General features: G+C 35.5%; 1 long non-coding RNA gene across 10 annotated transcripts in view; it reads left to right on the top strand.

Moving 5' to 3' along the window:
- Positions 1-16734, top strand: part of LOC123627572 — a 37718-nt gene that overhangs the window by 19009 nt on the left and 1975 nt on the right. For 9 of the 10 annotated variants that reach the window (XR_006731354.1, XR_006731359.1, XR_006731356.1 and 6 more), the window contains 4 exons: positions 7580-7801; positions 9093-9278; positions 13284-13382; positions 15029-15212. This is a non-coding gene — a long non-coding RNA (uncharacterized LOC123627572). The remainder of the gene's footprint in view (positions 1-7579; positions 7802-9092; positions 9279-13283; positions 13383-15028; positions 15213-16734) is intronic. The other variant, XR_006731361.1, reaches the window with a different exon arrangement.

The following is a 16734-nucleotide window of genomic DNA, read 5'->3' as shown; positions in this document are numbered from 1 at the left end:
TCTCCAGAATTTGGTGTTGTCACTTTTGTATTTGGGCCGCTCTAGTAAGTATGCAGTGATATCCCATTGTTTAATTTGCAAGTCCCTCATGGCATATGAGGTTGAACGTCTTTCATATGGTTATTTGCCACCTGTGTATCTTTTTTGATGAAGTGTCTATTTCAGGTCTTTTGCCCATTTTTCAGTCACGTTATTAATATTTGCTTTCTTTTTTTTTATTTTTTATTTTTTTTGAGACAGAGTCTCGCTCTGTTGCCCAGGCTAGAGTGAGTGCCGTGGTGTCAGCCTGGCTCACAGCAACCTCAAATTCCTGGGCTTGAACAATCCTACTGCCTCAGCTTCCCGAGTAGCTGGGACTACAGGCATGTGCCACCATGCCCGGCTAATTTTTTCTATATATATGTTTTAGTTGGCCAGATAATTTCTTTCTATTTTTTTTTTTTTTTAGTAGAGACGGGGTCTCACTCTTGCTAAGGCTGGTCTCGAACTCCTGAGCTCAAGCAATCCACCCACCTCGGCCTCCCAGAGTGCTAGGATTACAGGCGTGAGCCACCACGCCCAGCCTGCTGTCTTATTATTAACGTTTGAGAATCCTTTGTATATTTTGAATAACAGTCCTTTATCAGATATGTGTTTTGCAAATATTTTCTCCTACTTTGTGGCTTGTCTTCTCATTCTCTTGGTGCAGTGTTCAAGTGCTGAGGATTTTTGCATCTATGTTCATGAAAGATGTTAGTCTGTAGTTTTCTTTTGTAATGTCATCCTCTGGTTTTGATATTAGGATAATACTGGCCTCATAGAATGAGTTGGGAGGTATTCGTTCTGCTTCTATTTTCTGGAAGAGATTATAGAGAATGGGTATAATTTTTTCCTTGAATTACTTCAGCATTTGGTAGAATTCACCAGTTAACTCATGTGGGCCTGGTACTTTCTGTTTTAGAAGGCTGTTAATTACTGATTTCATTTCTTTGATAGACGTAGGCCTATTGTGACTGTCAATTTCTTCTGTTGAGTATTTGTAGATTGTATATTTCAAAGAATTGGTCCATTGCATCCATGTTATCAAATTTGTGGCTTAGAATTGCCCATAATATTCCACGAGATCTGTAGTGATGTCTCCTCATCCATTTCTGATATTAGCAATTTGGATCCTGTCTCTCTTTTTTTCTTAGTTTGCCTACCTAGAGACTTATTTATTGTATTGCACTTTTCAAAGAACCAGTGTTTGGGGTTTTTTTATTTTCTCTGTTGATTTCCTGTTTCAATTTCATTGAATTCTGCTTGCTTTAAATTTAATTTGTTGTTCATTTTTAGTGTCCTAAAGTTAAAGCCTACTTTATTGATTTAGATCTTTCTTCTTTTCTAATATATGTATTCAATGCTATAAGTTTTCCTTTAAGCACGGCTTGCACAGATTTTGATAAGTTCTATTTTCATTTTTATTTAGTTCAAAATATTTTTTAATTTCTCTTAATATTTCTCCTTTGAGCTTTATGTTATTTAGAAGTGTGTTGTTTAATCTCCAAGTATTTGGGGGATTTTCCAGCTATCTTACTGGTTTCTAATGTAATTGCATTGCAGTCTGAGAGCAGACTCGGTATGATTTATTTTAAGTTTGTTAAGGTATGCTTTATGGCCCAGAATGTGGTTTGTCTTGGTAAATGTTCTACGTGATTTTGAGCAGAATGTGTAATGTGCTGTTGTTGGTTAAAAAAGTAAAGAGCTGGAGAAATTTATACAGCTACTCTCACTTTTTTTGATTAATGTTAGTCTCTATGTGCTTTTATATTTAAACTAGGTTTCTTGTAGACAACATATAGTTGAGTCTTGTTTTTTGATCAGATCTGACAATCTGTCTTTTAATTGTTGTATTTAGGCTATTGACATTTAAGGTGATTATCAATATGGTTGGATTAATATCTACCATATTGTTACCGTTTTCTATTTGTTGCCCTTATTCTTTGTTTCTGTTTTTGTCTTCCACACTTTTTATGCCTTTTATGGTTTTAATTGACTATATTATGATTCCATTCTCTCTCCTTCCTTAGCATATCAAGTATGCCTCTTTCTGTACTTTTTCAGTGGTTACTCTAGAATTTGCAATATACATTTACAACTAATCCTAGTCTACTTGCAAATAACACTATACCACTTCATGAGTAGTATGAATACCTTATAATAACAAAATATTTCTAATTCCTCCTTCCCATCCCTTGTATCATTGCTTTTGTTCAGTTCACTGATAAGCATGCATATCTATGGACTTCTGTAATGAAATACATTGTTGCTGTTATAATTGCAAACAAACTTATTTGTTAGCTCAGTTAAGAACTCACTTATTCTGTCTCTAATGCTCTTTCTTTCTTTATGTAGATTCAAGTTTCTGACCTACATTATTTTCTTGTCCTCTGCATAACTTCTTTTTAACATGTCTTGCAGGGAGGTCTACTGGCAACAAATTCCTTCAATTTTTGTTTTTCTCAGAAAGTCTTTATGTCTTCACTTTTGAAGGATAATTTCACAGGGTCTAGAATTATAGGTTGGTGTGTTTTTTTCTCTTAACATTTTAATTATTTCACTCTATGCTCTTCTTGATTGAATGGTTTCTGAGAAGTTGGGTGTAATTCTTAGCCTTGCTGAGGTAAGATGTTTCTTCTCTGGCTTCTTTCAAGATTTTTTTTCTTTATGTTTGATTTTCCTGAAGTTTGAATATAATATGCTTAGATATAGTTTTTTGGGCATTTGTCCTGTTTGGCATTCTCTGACCTTTCTGCATCTGTGGTTTGGTGTCTGACATTAATTTGACAGAAATTCTTAGTCACTATTGCTTCAGATATTCCTTCTTTTTCTTCTTTTCTTCTGCTTCTGGTATTCCCATTATGTATATATTACACCTTCTGTGTTGCCCCAGAGTTCTTGGACATTCTGGATTTTTTTTTCAGTCTTTTTTGTCTTTGCTTTTTAATTTGGGAGATTTCTGTTGTAATTCTCTCAAACTAATTTTCTTTCCTGAGCCCATCTACTGAGCTCATCAAAGGCATTCTTCATTTTTGTTAACAGTATTTTTGATCTCTAGCATTTCTTTTTTATTTTTTCTTAAAATTTCCATCTCTTTGTTTATATCATCCATCTGTTCTTGAATGTTGTCTGCTCTTTCCATTAAAGCCCCTAGTATATTAATCATAGTTTTTTTTTTAAATTCCTGGTGTGATAACTCCGATGTTCCTGCCATTTCTGACTTTGTTTCTGATACTTGTTTAATCTCTTCAAACTGGGTTTTGCCTTTTAGCATGCCTTGTAATTTTTTGTTGACAGGCATAATGTACTAGGTAAAAGGAAGTGCAGTAAATAGGCCTTTAGTAATGTAGTGGTCAGGTGTAGCAGGGGAGCATTCTGTCACCCTATGACTAGCTCTCAGTCTTTTGGTGAGCCTGTGCCCTGGGGCTCTAAACTTCACCAGTGCTTTTCAGTACCCCCTCCTTAGGTGGAACAAGATGGCTGGATGGGGCTGAAGTAGTGTATTTCCCTCTCCCCACATGGAAGGCTAGTGGTGCCTGGAATTGAGGACTTTTTTTCTTTGTCCCTATGGAAGGTTAGAGGGAGCTAGAGTTGGGTATTTCCCTCCTCCCACATCGAAGGCAAGAGCCACCTAGAACTGGGTATTTCCCCTTCCCCCAGATATATTAGGCCCTGATGAAAGCCGAGTATGTTAGGGTCTGCTCAATAGTTTTCCTGAGAACAGGCTTTGTTTAAGAAAAACAAAATGGTATGTTTTATTTCAAAATGGTTCCTTTTCTCCTCTCCTGCCAGAATCAGGTACAGTTGTCCACACTGAGCCTACAACAGTTCATCAATTACAGTTCAGGTTTTCCTACCTCTTAATTGATTCCTGCAAATGTTTCTGTGATTCTGTGTATCTGCCTCTCTGTCTCTCCAATTTTGGGGGCAGCCCTTTGTTCTGTGACCACACTTATCTGATGGATCTATACTGAGTTGTTGAGAGTTTTCAGTGTTTTCTTTTTTATTTGTTGTTAGCATAGACTGGCAACTTCTAAGCTCCTGACCTGCTATACCAGAAAATGCAAAGTTGTGATTTTTATCATTGTTCCCAAGATGCTTGGTTGGTCCTAATTTACTAATTCATAAGAACCAACATTGCCTAAGACCAGTTTGTTGACTTGTTTTACTTTTCAGTGATGGGTACATTCATTCTGCTTCCTGAATTAATCTCTTCTCTATATATTTGGTAAAATATGTAGTATTCAAAAGGTTGCTTGTTTATATGAAATTGGAGCAATGGGTCTTCCCATGCATAGTTCATCCCATTTGTAGAATAGCCAGAGTTAACAAAATAGTAATTGAACTCTTTAAGGAAAAAAGAAAAAATCACAATCAATAGAGAAAGGCACAAAACCAGTGTTTGGATAAGATAAACTCTATGAAATTTGGTGTTTTTTGTATAATATTGAGGGCCCAGCTGCAATTAGAAAGTAGGGATTTCTACTGTGTGGATCAGCATGGATATGTGGCTTCTTCCAGTGCCACAAGAGTAGGAATTGATACAGTGTGAGGTCAGTAGTCCAGAGCCAAGGAGAGTCCAGGATACCAGAAATACAACTAACCTAAAATCCAAACCTGGTAGAATGACCACAAAGCCACAAAGAAGTTGTAGATGAGAACACAAAGTACATTCCATAGGAATTAGGAAGTAAAAAAGATATAAATAATTTTAGAGTTACCCTTAAGTATAAAAGAAAGTATAGATTGACTCTTATTCCATGCACAGAAATATAAGATTTCCAGATTAATTACCAAAAGTCAGTGAGTTATTTTCCATATTAACACTGAGGTTTGGAATTAAGTAGGAAAATAGATAATTGTGAAGTTTCTAGGTGTGCTTTGCTATCTGATGTCAGTTAATGTTTCATTATCAGTCATAGCATATATAATGATTTTAATCTGCCTCATTCTTCAGTTTCTCTTTATATCTAATATAAATCTAAATCTAGTATAAATCTAATAAAGTGAGATTATCATCTTGCAGATCAATATGAATCCTCTCCAGTCCTTATTTTCATTCCTATCATCCACTTCCAACATCTCAAATCTCAGTAACTGATGCAAACCACAAAGAATGTTCAGTCTTTTAAAACATTGTTCTAAATAATGAATTTCAGCACATACGTTGTCTTAGAATTCTAATTTTTTTATTAGGGTTTTTTGTATGTACAGTGGTCCCCCCCATCTTACCCATGGGGATACGTTCCAAAATCCCCAGTGGGTACCTGGAACCCTCCATGTCGGTAGTACTGAACCCTATATATATATTTTTCCTATGCATACATACCTATGATAAAGCTTAATTTATAAACTAGGTACCATAAGAGATTACTAATAATAACTAATGATAAAATAGAACAATTATAACAATATACTATAGTAAAAGTTATATGAATGTGTTGAGCCTAAGAATACTGAGTTATAGAAATGCCCCCTGTATTTTTTGAGACAAGATTTGATTTCCGAAGTCAAATAAGGCTTTGCCTTAAAGAAAAAATAAATGTGTTAGTTCAAAAGCTGCCTCACCTCAGGAGGGCGTCTCATTGGTCAGTGACAGCTGCATTTCAAAGAGACAGTTGTAAACTGGGCCTATGGTTCTCACCTGTTTTGAAAGACAAGGCAGGCCTCAGCTAGAGCCATAGGATGCCAGAGCTGATCATCAAAGGCATCTGGAGATGAGAGCTGATCAAATAGATACGATAATGCCCAAGCCAGGCCCAGATGGAACCATGTGGTTAAAGTAGTTAGCACAAGGCACAGCTCATGTTGACTTCTGAGATCATCTCTGTCTCCAAGAACACAATTACCGGAGCCAAGATGTCTCTGTTTTTTGGTAAAGTAATAGCCTTATCATAAAACTTAGAAGTTTGCCCTAAGAAGATTTTGTAACTCCTTGTTCACCTATATAGAGTTAGTTAAAAGATCTGTAGTAGCCTTTTAGAAGACTTTGACCCTAAACCAAACTGCCTATTATTATGTAAATCCTGTTGCCCTTGGCAACCTAAGCATGTATCTGCTCTGTAAATACCCATGTAAAAAGTTCAGTCTTTGTTATATCTCCACGGGACAGATATATACCTTCCGGATATCCTCCTTTTGTGTATTTTCATAAACCTTTACTTTATAAACTATATCTTTGGCTCTATGTATTATTATTTTTTATTTCTGTTTCCTACTATTTTTTCATCCTTTGCAACAACCCCTGCCTGAGAGACCACACCGGAAAAAAAACCTCTTTGTGGGGAGCGAAGCTAACTCCCCACATGAATGTGGTGTGTCTCTCTCAAAATAGCTTATTGTACTATACTCATCCTTCTTGTGATGATATACGACGATACAATTCTACGTGATAAGATGAAGTGAACCATGTAGGCATTGTGATCTAGCAGGCTAACATTGATCTTCTGTATAACCATGCCTTACCTAGAGTAAATGGCTTGATGTCATTTGCTTTAGGGGGATCCCTTCCTGAAGTCTTTGCATAGGCTCAACACTTTCTGGTGCAGCATTTTGTCATTAATTGGAACACTTTTCTTTTGATGTCTTCCACCCACAAATGTAAGGCTTTTTCCATCTTAACTGAACACTGTCATGCACTGGGGCTGTAACTTTTGCAGATTGGAGATGCAATAGCAAAACCACCATGAATTTCTCTTTCCTTCTTTACAATTTCATGGGAAGATTTGTTTTTACCATAGATACTAGCAACCTCAGCATATGATTTTTTTCTTATTAAATTGAGGACTTTCACCTTTTCACTTAAAGGAAGCACTTGACAGCTCCTCTTGGTATATCTGAATTTTTAGCATTACTACTCTTGCATATTTTAGGAGCATTGTTAAGTAAAATAAGAGTTACTTGGGGCTGAGCATGGTGGCTCATGCCTGTAATCCTAGCACTCTGGGAGGCTGAGATGGGTGGATTGTTTGAGCTCAGGAGTTTGAGACCAGCCTGAGTAAGAGCGAGACCCCCTTCTCTACCGAAAAAAGAGAAAGAAATTAGCTGGGCAGCTAAAAATATACAGAAAAAATTAGCCGGGCTTGATGGCGCATGCCTGTAGTCCCAGCTACCCAGGAGGCTGAGGCAGTAGGATGGCTTGAGCCCAGGAGTTTGAGGTTGCTGTGAGCCAGGCTGATGCCACGGCACCCTAGCCCGGGCAACAGACTGAGACTCTGTCTCAAAAAAAAAAAGTTACTTGGACACAAACACTGATACAGCAGCAGTCAATCTGATAACCAAGACGGCTACTACATGACTAATGAGCAGGTAGCATATACAGTATGGATATGCTGTACAAAGGGATGATTCACATCCCAAGTGAGACTGAGCAGAATGGCTTGAGATTTCATCATGTTACTCAGAACAGCATGCAATTTAAAACTTATGAATGGTTTATTTCTGGAATTTTCCATCTAATATTTTCAGACAAATTTTGAACATGGATAACTGAAACCACAAAAAAGTAGGGACTACTATAAATGATTTTAGAGCTATAGTGGTATTTTTTACTGTTTTATAGGCCATAATGAATGAATCAACAGAGTTTGAGGAAAGAAGTACTATCATATCTAAAGAATGGGAGCATGACCTGAAATCATTGAAAGAGCAAAATGAAAAACTATTTAAAAACTACCAAACTTTGAAGATTACCCAGGCTTCTGGTGCCCATGTTAATAATCCCAACACACAAGACAGTAAGAATCCTCATATTACCTCAAGAGCTATACAACTAACCACAGAGGTACAGAATTTTTGTAAGATATCTTCAATTTGCAGCTTCATCATGGACTTCAGAGCAAAATTATGGTATTGAATGTATTTATTAAGGAATGAGAACAACACTTTCATGTATGTGATGGCCTTGTTTTTTACATACAGTTAATTCTACTGTGGCTGTCATTCAACTGAATTAACGATAAAGCTAGATATCAGATAAACTCTTCCCTTTGGACTATAAAAGAGAAGTAAACTGTAGCTTGATTTGATTATTAAATTTATACAATATAGTTAAGTTACTACCACTTTAGGTATTATTATCATACATTATAAATTTTCTAAATCATGTGACTTTGTATTAAACTATAGTCTGTGTCTGTATGTAGAACAAATAATAGCTTGGAAAGAAATGGCACCTTAGCTTTTCTCTAATTATCGTTAGTATCTTTAATATTGCTTAATGTTATAATCACAATAAAAATGAAAGAGGCTAAAAATATACAAAATTGTCAGTACATTATTTGAATAATCCAAATACTAAAAAACTAGAAACAACCCAAACATTCAATAGTAGGTAACTGATTAAATAATTTTTGATACTGTCATGAAATGAGATTCTGTGTGTCAATGAAGACAAAAAATATGAAAGATCTATGTGTTGATAATAGATATGGAAAATATGTTAAGTTAAAAGCAGAACTGTAGTATGTAGTGTGTATTACTGACTTTAAAACTATATATTCATATATGTTTAAATTCAGATAGAAAATTTCTAGAAGGATACTCTTGAAATAGTGTTTTAGTCATTGCTTTAGGGTCAGCTGGGGATCTGAGAGTGGGGAAGCTTATTCTTATGTGCTTCTTAATATTTTCCACATATTTGTATTTTTCCCTTTAAGACTAATAAAAATGAAAGGAAAGGGATGTTACAGGTATTACTTCAGAGAGTCAATTAAGAAATGTACTTTCTTTAAGTCGAGTTCACCTAAAATGGGAGTGCCTATTGAATATGCTTAGCACTCTACTAACCAGTAAATAGCATAACCACTGTGCTGTATTCATCTGCATGGTTTAAGAATTTGTGGGCAGGTTATAATGTAAACTTTTGGCATTTTTTAAACCAAAAATCATCTTTTAAATGAAGAAAATAACATATGTGTAGATTGACATTTGGCCTTTCTTTTCTATTCTTTGTTAATGTAATCTTTGAAAAAATTCATAACACCTAAATGTGATCGTCTTAGTCCCAGGTTTGTGCACTGTGATTCTGATTCTGTCTTCATGATAGATCTTACGAGTGTGTGCTTTTCTAATAGAAAATTCAGGACCTGGAAACTTCGCTATGTGAAGCTAAAGAAAGTGCTATGCATAAGGAAGACAAGATTATAAAGATGCAGAAGGAACTTGAGGTGGCTAATGACACAATAGCAAAACTTCAAGCCAAAGTTAATGAATCAACTAGATGCCTTGGAAAAATAAAAGAAACAATCCAAGTACTTCAGGTAACTTAAACTTATTTTATAAATAAAAATTGTTGGTTTTTTTCACCTATTGAATGTGACAAATAATTTGGTGCTGTGTTCTTCCCTTTCCCCACAAATTCTTACTATACCCATGTGTGTCTGAAGTTCAATACTCAAGCATGAAAAAAGGAAGTAACTTAATTAGAAATGAAATGCAATATTGAATGCTTTTTATATGCTAGAAAAATAAATTATTTTTTTTACAATGAACAATTTAATGAACTAAAAATAAATACAATTTTAACAGGATTTGTTTTTGAGTGCAAATTCACATTATTCTTAGAATCGTCTGCTTCTCACCCTTTCCTTACCTGCCCAGCCCAAATTGAGCCCTGAGGTCTAATCAGGTGCATCTGTATATCCCCAAAATTAGCGAGGTGCTAGCAAAATAGTTCACATTATAAAACAAAAAGCAAAAGATCTGAACAGGTACCTCACCAAAGAAGATATGTAGATAGCAAATAACCATATAAAGAGATGCCCCACATCATATGTCATCAGGGAATTGCAAATTAAAACAACAATGAGAGCCACACCTACTAGAATACCAAAATCCAGAACACTGACAACACCCAATTCTGGTGAGGATGGGGAACGACAGGAACACCATTCTTTGCTGGTGGGAATGCAAAATAGTACAGCCATTGGGAAGACAGTTTGGCCATTTCTTACAAAACTAAACATATTCTTACCATATGATCCAGCAATTGTTCTCCTTTGTATTTATTCAGATGAGTTGAAAACATAGTTTACACAAAAGCTGCATGTGTATGTTTATAGCTGCTATATTCATAATTGCCAAAACTTAGAAACAACCAAGCTGTCTTTCAATAGGTGAATGGATACATAAACTGCAGTATATCATGCAGTGGAATATTATTCTGCAATGAAAAGAAATGAGCTATCAAACCATAAAAAGACATGGAAGAATGTTAAATGTGCATTGCTAATGTGGTTCCAAATATATGACGTTTTGGGAAAGGCAGTGGACACTGTAAGAAGATTAGCTGTTACCAGGGATTGGTGAGGGGAGGGAGGGATGAACAGGCAAAGCACAAGAGATTTTTAGGGCAGTGAAACTAACCTGTATGATACTATTAAATATAATGATGGACATGTCATTATACATTTGTTAAATGTATAGTACCAATAAGAAGCCCTAATGTAAACTATGGATTTTAACTATGTAATCAATAATATCTCAATCTTAGTTCCTTACTTGTAACAAATGTACCATACTAATCCATGATGTTGATAATAGGGAAAAAGGGCTGGGCACAGTGGCTCACACTTGTAATCCTAGCACTCTGGGAGGCTGAGGCAGGAGGATCACTTGAGGCCAGGAGTTCAAGACCAGTCTGACCCTGCCTCTACAAAAAATAGAATAATTAGGTGGGCATGGTGGCACATACGTTGTTCCAGCTACTCAGGAGGCTGAGGCAGAAGGATCGCTTTAGCCCAGGAGTTTGAGGTTGCCCTGAGCTATGATGATGCCCCTGCCCTCCAGCCCAAGCGACAAAAAAATAAAGAAAAAGGGCTGGGGACAGGAATATATAGGAACTCTCAGTATTTTCCATTCAATTCTTCTGTAAACCTAAAATTGCTGTAAAAAATAGTCTGTCATTTTTTTTAAATTTTGTACATACACATATACTCTGCATGGATAGTAGATATATTTATTCCACTACGTTGGACTGTCTTTCGCTACAAAATATACCCAGTAGTGCTTTGCTTTGTGGCTTGAATGTAGTTCTCCCTTGATGTTTACGTTGCTCCTCTGACATCTTTCTGTTTAATTTCCTGATTTACCTTGGTCCACCCATTTCATTATTTTCAAAGTGTTTCATTTTGTAGTTATATCATTTTCTAATGGGGAAAAAATGCTCATTTTAAGAAATAAAAATCATATCTATACATATTAGATTCAAACATAATTCATACCACATAGTTATTATCATTCAGTTAAAATTCATGCCTTTCATGTTTTTCATATATTTGGAGTTGTTTACTATTTTAAAATATTCTTATTACAGCAAAGGCATCTAACTACTCTTTAACACTGGAGAAATTGAAACTGCTCTAATAATTATTTTAGTTTTATTTTCTCTAAAAAATTAGGACAGGCCGGGCGTGGTGGCTCACGCCTGTAATCCTAGCCCTCTGGGAGGCCGAGGCGGGTGGATCGCTCCAGGTCAGGAGTTCGAGACCAGCCTGAGTGAGACCCCGTCTCTACTAAAAACAGAAATAAGTTATCTGGCCAACTAAAAATATATACAGAAAAAATTAGCCGGGCATGGTGGCTCATGCCTGTAGTCCCAGCTACTCGGGAGGCTGAGGCAGTAGGATCACTTAAGCCCAGGAGTTTGAGGTTGCTGTGAGCTAGGCTGACGCCACGGCACTCACTCTAGCCTGGGCAACAAAGTGAGACTCTGTCTCAAAAAAAAAAAAAAAAAAATTAGGACAAAGTTGCTTTAGTATCGAAGCCCTATAAAGAAGAAATTGAAGATCTGAAAACGAAGCTGGTGAAAATAGACTTAGAGAAAATGAAAAATGCCAAAGAATTTGAAAAAGAGTATGTCTTTGCCTTAACTGAACATGGCTTTAATAGCTTAAATTTCCATTGTAAATTACGTAAATCTCTTTAATTAGTTAACTATTTAAAATACAATTTAAATATTGTTATTGCTTTTTATAAAAATACATAGATTTTTTAACGTATTTAATTCTCATTACATATGCAAAGTTTTTAAAACTAAGCACAATTCTGATCAATTACCACACTGTGTCTTTGAATGCTGCTTCTTTAATCATGTAAAACAACTTTAAAATGGCTGTTTTATGCTTGAAAGTGATGTTAACCTTTATGTGTCTGCGGGGGGTCTTTAGCAGTGTGACTAAGGTTTCTGCTGTTTCTCTTAATTTCATTTGTTCTTCCTGTTGTCTTTTTGTGTAAAGGTTATATTTCCTAGACCCCAAGAGCATGTCTTCTTATTATTGATTTATTTACAAGTAGCATTGTGCATAATAGTATGCCTAAATTTCTTTGTGGTATAGCATAAGAAAGAGAACATTAAACAGAGAGTCAAGAAAACTAAATTAGAAATCTCTTCCCACTTATTAATGCATCACCTTAAACTATTTAATCTCTCTGGTCCTCACATTCATAATCAGTAAAAAGAGAGGTTTATATTAGAGAATTTGTTAAGATGTCTTCCAGCTCCTAACACTTCATTCTTCCTATAAATCTTGAATAAATATTTAATGATCACCTTTAATTCTGCCCCAAAAGTAGCACTCTGAATCTTTATGCTGTCTAACCAGACTTCCATTGATAAGACCTATTGATTTTAATGAAATAGATACCTATTAGGTTCTTAATTATAAAAAGCAATTTTACTTATAGAATAAAGTCAGCAGATACCTTCATAGTAGTTAAGAAAGGCAGAAAGTCTTATAATTTATCATTGATAATTAATGCCCAAACCAACAATTCATAAAATTTCTCTAATGGGGCACAATGATCAGAATTTGAGCTTTGACTGTAGCACTTTAGACCAGAGCTCCAGTCAGGGTTTGCCTTCCTGACAATGTAGAAATGAAACTGCTTTTTCTCTTTCGTGTTTTATTAATTGTACCTTTAAGATGTTTCTAGGACCCCATGGTTATAGCTCAATTATTTGTTTTATGGTACCTCAAAATATAATTTTGTTCAATATCCAATTAATAGCTCTTGGGCCTCCAGAAATTTTAAAAGAACTGGTTTTTCAATATTAAGAATATTGGACTGTCCCTATATCTAAACAAACTACTTCTAATTTGATGGCGTTACAGCCATAAAGGGCATGATACCAGAGAGATATCATGAGGGCCTATCTGGTGCAGCTGATGGATATTATATCAATATGATGTATTTGAAAATTCTTGACAGCAGTTCTGTTATTCTCCCATAAAAATTTAGTTCTGTATTTTTACCGTTCTTGTTAGAATTACTTCCACAAAAGCCACGATAGAACATCAAACAGAAGTTATAAGGCTAGTGAGAGAAAAATCTTAGAAGAATTCAACAGGCCCAAGATACCTCAAGTAAGTGTAAAGTGCAGATATTTTCAGATCCTTTCCATTTTACTTCTCAACACAGTTATAACAGACTTTGAAGACTACTATTATATGTGTGACAGTCAAGAATAAACCTAAGTTAACCACTAATCTATTTTTCACATGAATTTATTCAAATCATATTTATCTTCTGACTGACATCTCCTTAGTTTATGATAATCTCAAGTGTTTATCCATTATAGATTATTGAAAAATATATGAATTCTACTTTTGCATTATCATATTTTTACATATTAATGAAGATACCTTCAATACTATAAAAGAATGACTTAACCAAAGTAGAAGTACCCTTCCTAATAAAAATCAAACACGTCTTAATAAGTTTTAATTTTATGCAACTAATAAATTATAATCAGTGTGTAGTAAGAATAAATAATTATTAGTGTTCTTAAAACTAAAAATACCAAGTTAATATGTACTTGCAAAACTCTGAAATTTAAATATACTTTTTAGATCTAATGGTCATGTTTCTGCTTAAACATTTCTCAAACTATCTTTTTCCTTATTTCTGTCTCTTGGGTTTTATTTGAAAAGAGAATGCTGAACAGTGCTTGGGATAGCTTTGTATAGTACAATAAGCACTGAACTAAAAGTCCGGCACAGGCCTCATTTAATGGCTGTGTGAAATCGCAGGATCAGCTTATAAGCTTATACATATATATATGCTTGTTATAAAGATCAAGCCAAAAGTTGTGTGTGAAAGCACATTGAAGATTCTAAATGAAAATCAAAATATAAGATGATACCTGCTTGTATTAATATCCACTCATTAAAAAAGTAGAGATGATGTTAAAGATGTTGCCTAGTACCTATTGTAGCTGAACTTTCCCAGTGTCTATTGCAGGACAATCACAGTTCCTACCTGGAAAACTTCAAGGGATAAAAGTAGAAGTGAGGATTCTTTGTTACAGAAGGGTCAGGATACTCACTCTTAATTTGTAGCCAACTTTCAGGTACATAGTACACCTAAATTCAAAATAAAATGAACAGCAAGAATCTACACACACACACACACACACCCCCTACCACTCTTGTGAATTGTTGGTGACCCAATGGATTATTCTACTTTATAAACACCTCACATTTTTATGCAGCTGTATCTACAATTTACAAACAGTCTCTTATGTTACTTTTACACACATAGTATAGAATACTTAATAATATATGCTTCCATATCATACCAAGGTTTATTAACAAGTATGTATTGAATACTTAAAGTGCATTGAATGACTGGAGGTGGCCCACACACACTTACACATGCACACACTGGGTTATAACAAGCCCTCCACGTGAGCACTGATATAGAAGGTAGATCAATGAAGGACAACTCTAACAGGGGAGGATTGCTACTGGTGCAGTCAAGATGAAAGATCTTAGTGAGCTAGATATTGTAGTGGAATTGGTTGAGATAGATTCTAGAGATATTTAGAATTGATGGTTGAATAGGCAAGGTATGTGAGGTAAAAGGAAAAAGTCAAGGGTGACTTCCAGGGACATGGTGGTTAAGGTGGTTGGGTTTTTATAGTGGCTTATTGTACTTAGTAATATTTCCTTTATTTTGAACTTTGAAAATCATTGAAATTATCACCTATTTGTGTATTTGCCTCCCACAGTGGTATCAGAACATATTGATTCTCAGCCTTTAAATAAACCCTTAACCTGTGGGGGTGGCAGCGGCATTGTACAAAGCACAAAAGCTCTTATTATGAAAAGTGAATATGTAAGGCTAAAAAAGGAAATTTCTAAATTAAAGCAGCAAAATGAACAGCTAACAAAGCAAATGAATGAACTGCTAAGGTAAGATTTGCTGACATGATATAGATATTACGCTTATGGCTATGATATATGTGTAGGGGCATAGTATGTATACATACTTTTGCAGGTGGTAACCATTCACACATTATGGAGAAAGTAATTTTTAGAACTCAGGTAGTAAATGTCTTTTAAAAAAATAAGAATATGGTAGCACCATTCCCAATGTTTGCTATCCATCAGCTGACCTATTTTTAACTAAGCCAGGAACCAGGGAGTAAACAAAGACCCTTGGGGGGGCAGCTGAAATACACCACAAGTTCATATACCCAAGCCAGTGAGGCCTTACTCAGAGAACCCCTTAAGTATATTATCATAGGCTTTTGACTTTCTTAAACAGAGCTAACAGATTTAACTATTTGGCTTCTACCTCCCTGAAAGATCTTTGTGCCAAGCACTCTGCTAATGGTACAGTAGAAGACAAATAGACATTCAATAATTTTACAAATAACTGATTGTTTGCAATGAGTGCTATTAAAACGAGCAAAAAACAAATCCCCAAAAGACATTCTAAAAGGATGCTACTGTGAAAAAGGGATCTAACATTACCTAGGTGTTGGGGAGGAGGGGTGGTCATCGGGAAACTAATATACAAGCAGACCTTGTTTTACTGCACGTCGCTTTATTGTACTTTGCAGATATTGCTTTTATTTATTTATTTATTTATTTATTTATTTTTGCCACTTGAAGGTTTGTGGCAACCCTGCATGAAGCAAATGTATTTGTGCCATTTTTCCAGGAGCATGTGCTCACTTCGTGTCTCTATCAGCATTTTTTAGCCATGAGTATTTCTTATTTAATGTATGTGCATTGTTTTTTTAAGATATAATGCTATTGCACACTGAATAGACTATAGTGTAAACATAAACTTACATATACACTAGGAAACCAAAAGTTTTGTGTGACTTGGTTTTTTGCTGTGGTCTGGCACTAACCTGCAATATCTCTAAGGTATGCCTCCATAAGAATAGATCTGAAAAATGAGTGGAAATTAGGTTAGATGAGAGAAGAAGAGAGGTAAACCTTCAAGGCCAAGGGAATAGCATATGCACAAGCTTTGAGTCAGGAAGAATGACCAGTGGTGGGGCTGAGAGACATCCATTGTGGCCAGCTGTAGAGAGTGAGGCAGAGTAAGGTATGAGATGAGGTGCCAGAGGTAACTGGATCCAGATCACACAGGCCCTTCTAGGTCATTCAGAGGATGTTTGGGTGTTCTCCTAAATGGAATGGGAGGATGACCTGCACTGGGGGGTTTTAAGCTGAGGGCCTGATGAGATCATGTAGCATCTTTGGCTGCTAGAGCATCATAGGGGAACCTGAATTCAGACTCTGTGTATGGTAGCCCAGGTGAAAGATAATTTTGACATGGACCAGCATGTCACCAATATGGTAAACATAAGGAGATAACTTTGGAAGATAGGTATGAGATTGCATCAACAGACAGGTGACTGGTAAAATAATAGGCAAAAAAATAGGAGAGCCAGGCTTCTAGGATTGCTTCCCAGGT

Source organism: Lemur catta, chromosome 25 (assembly GCF_020740605.2).
Source record: "Lemur catta isolate mLemCat1 chromosome 25, mLemCat1.pri, whole genome shotgun sequence".
Lineage (NCBI taxonomy): Eukaryota > Metazoa > Chordata > Mammalia > Primates > Lemuridae > Lemur > Lemur catta.
The sequence above is the reverse complement of the archived record's forward strand: the minus strand, read 5'-3'. Positions and strand labels throughout refer to the sequence as shown.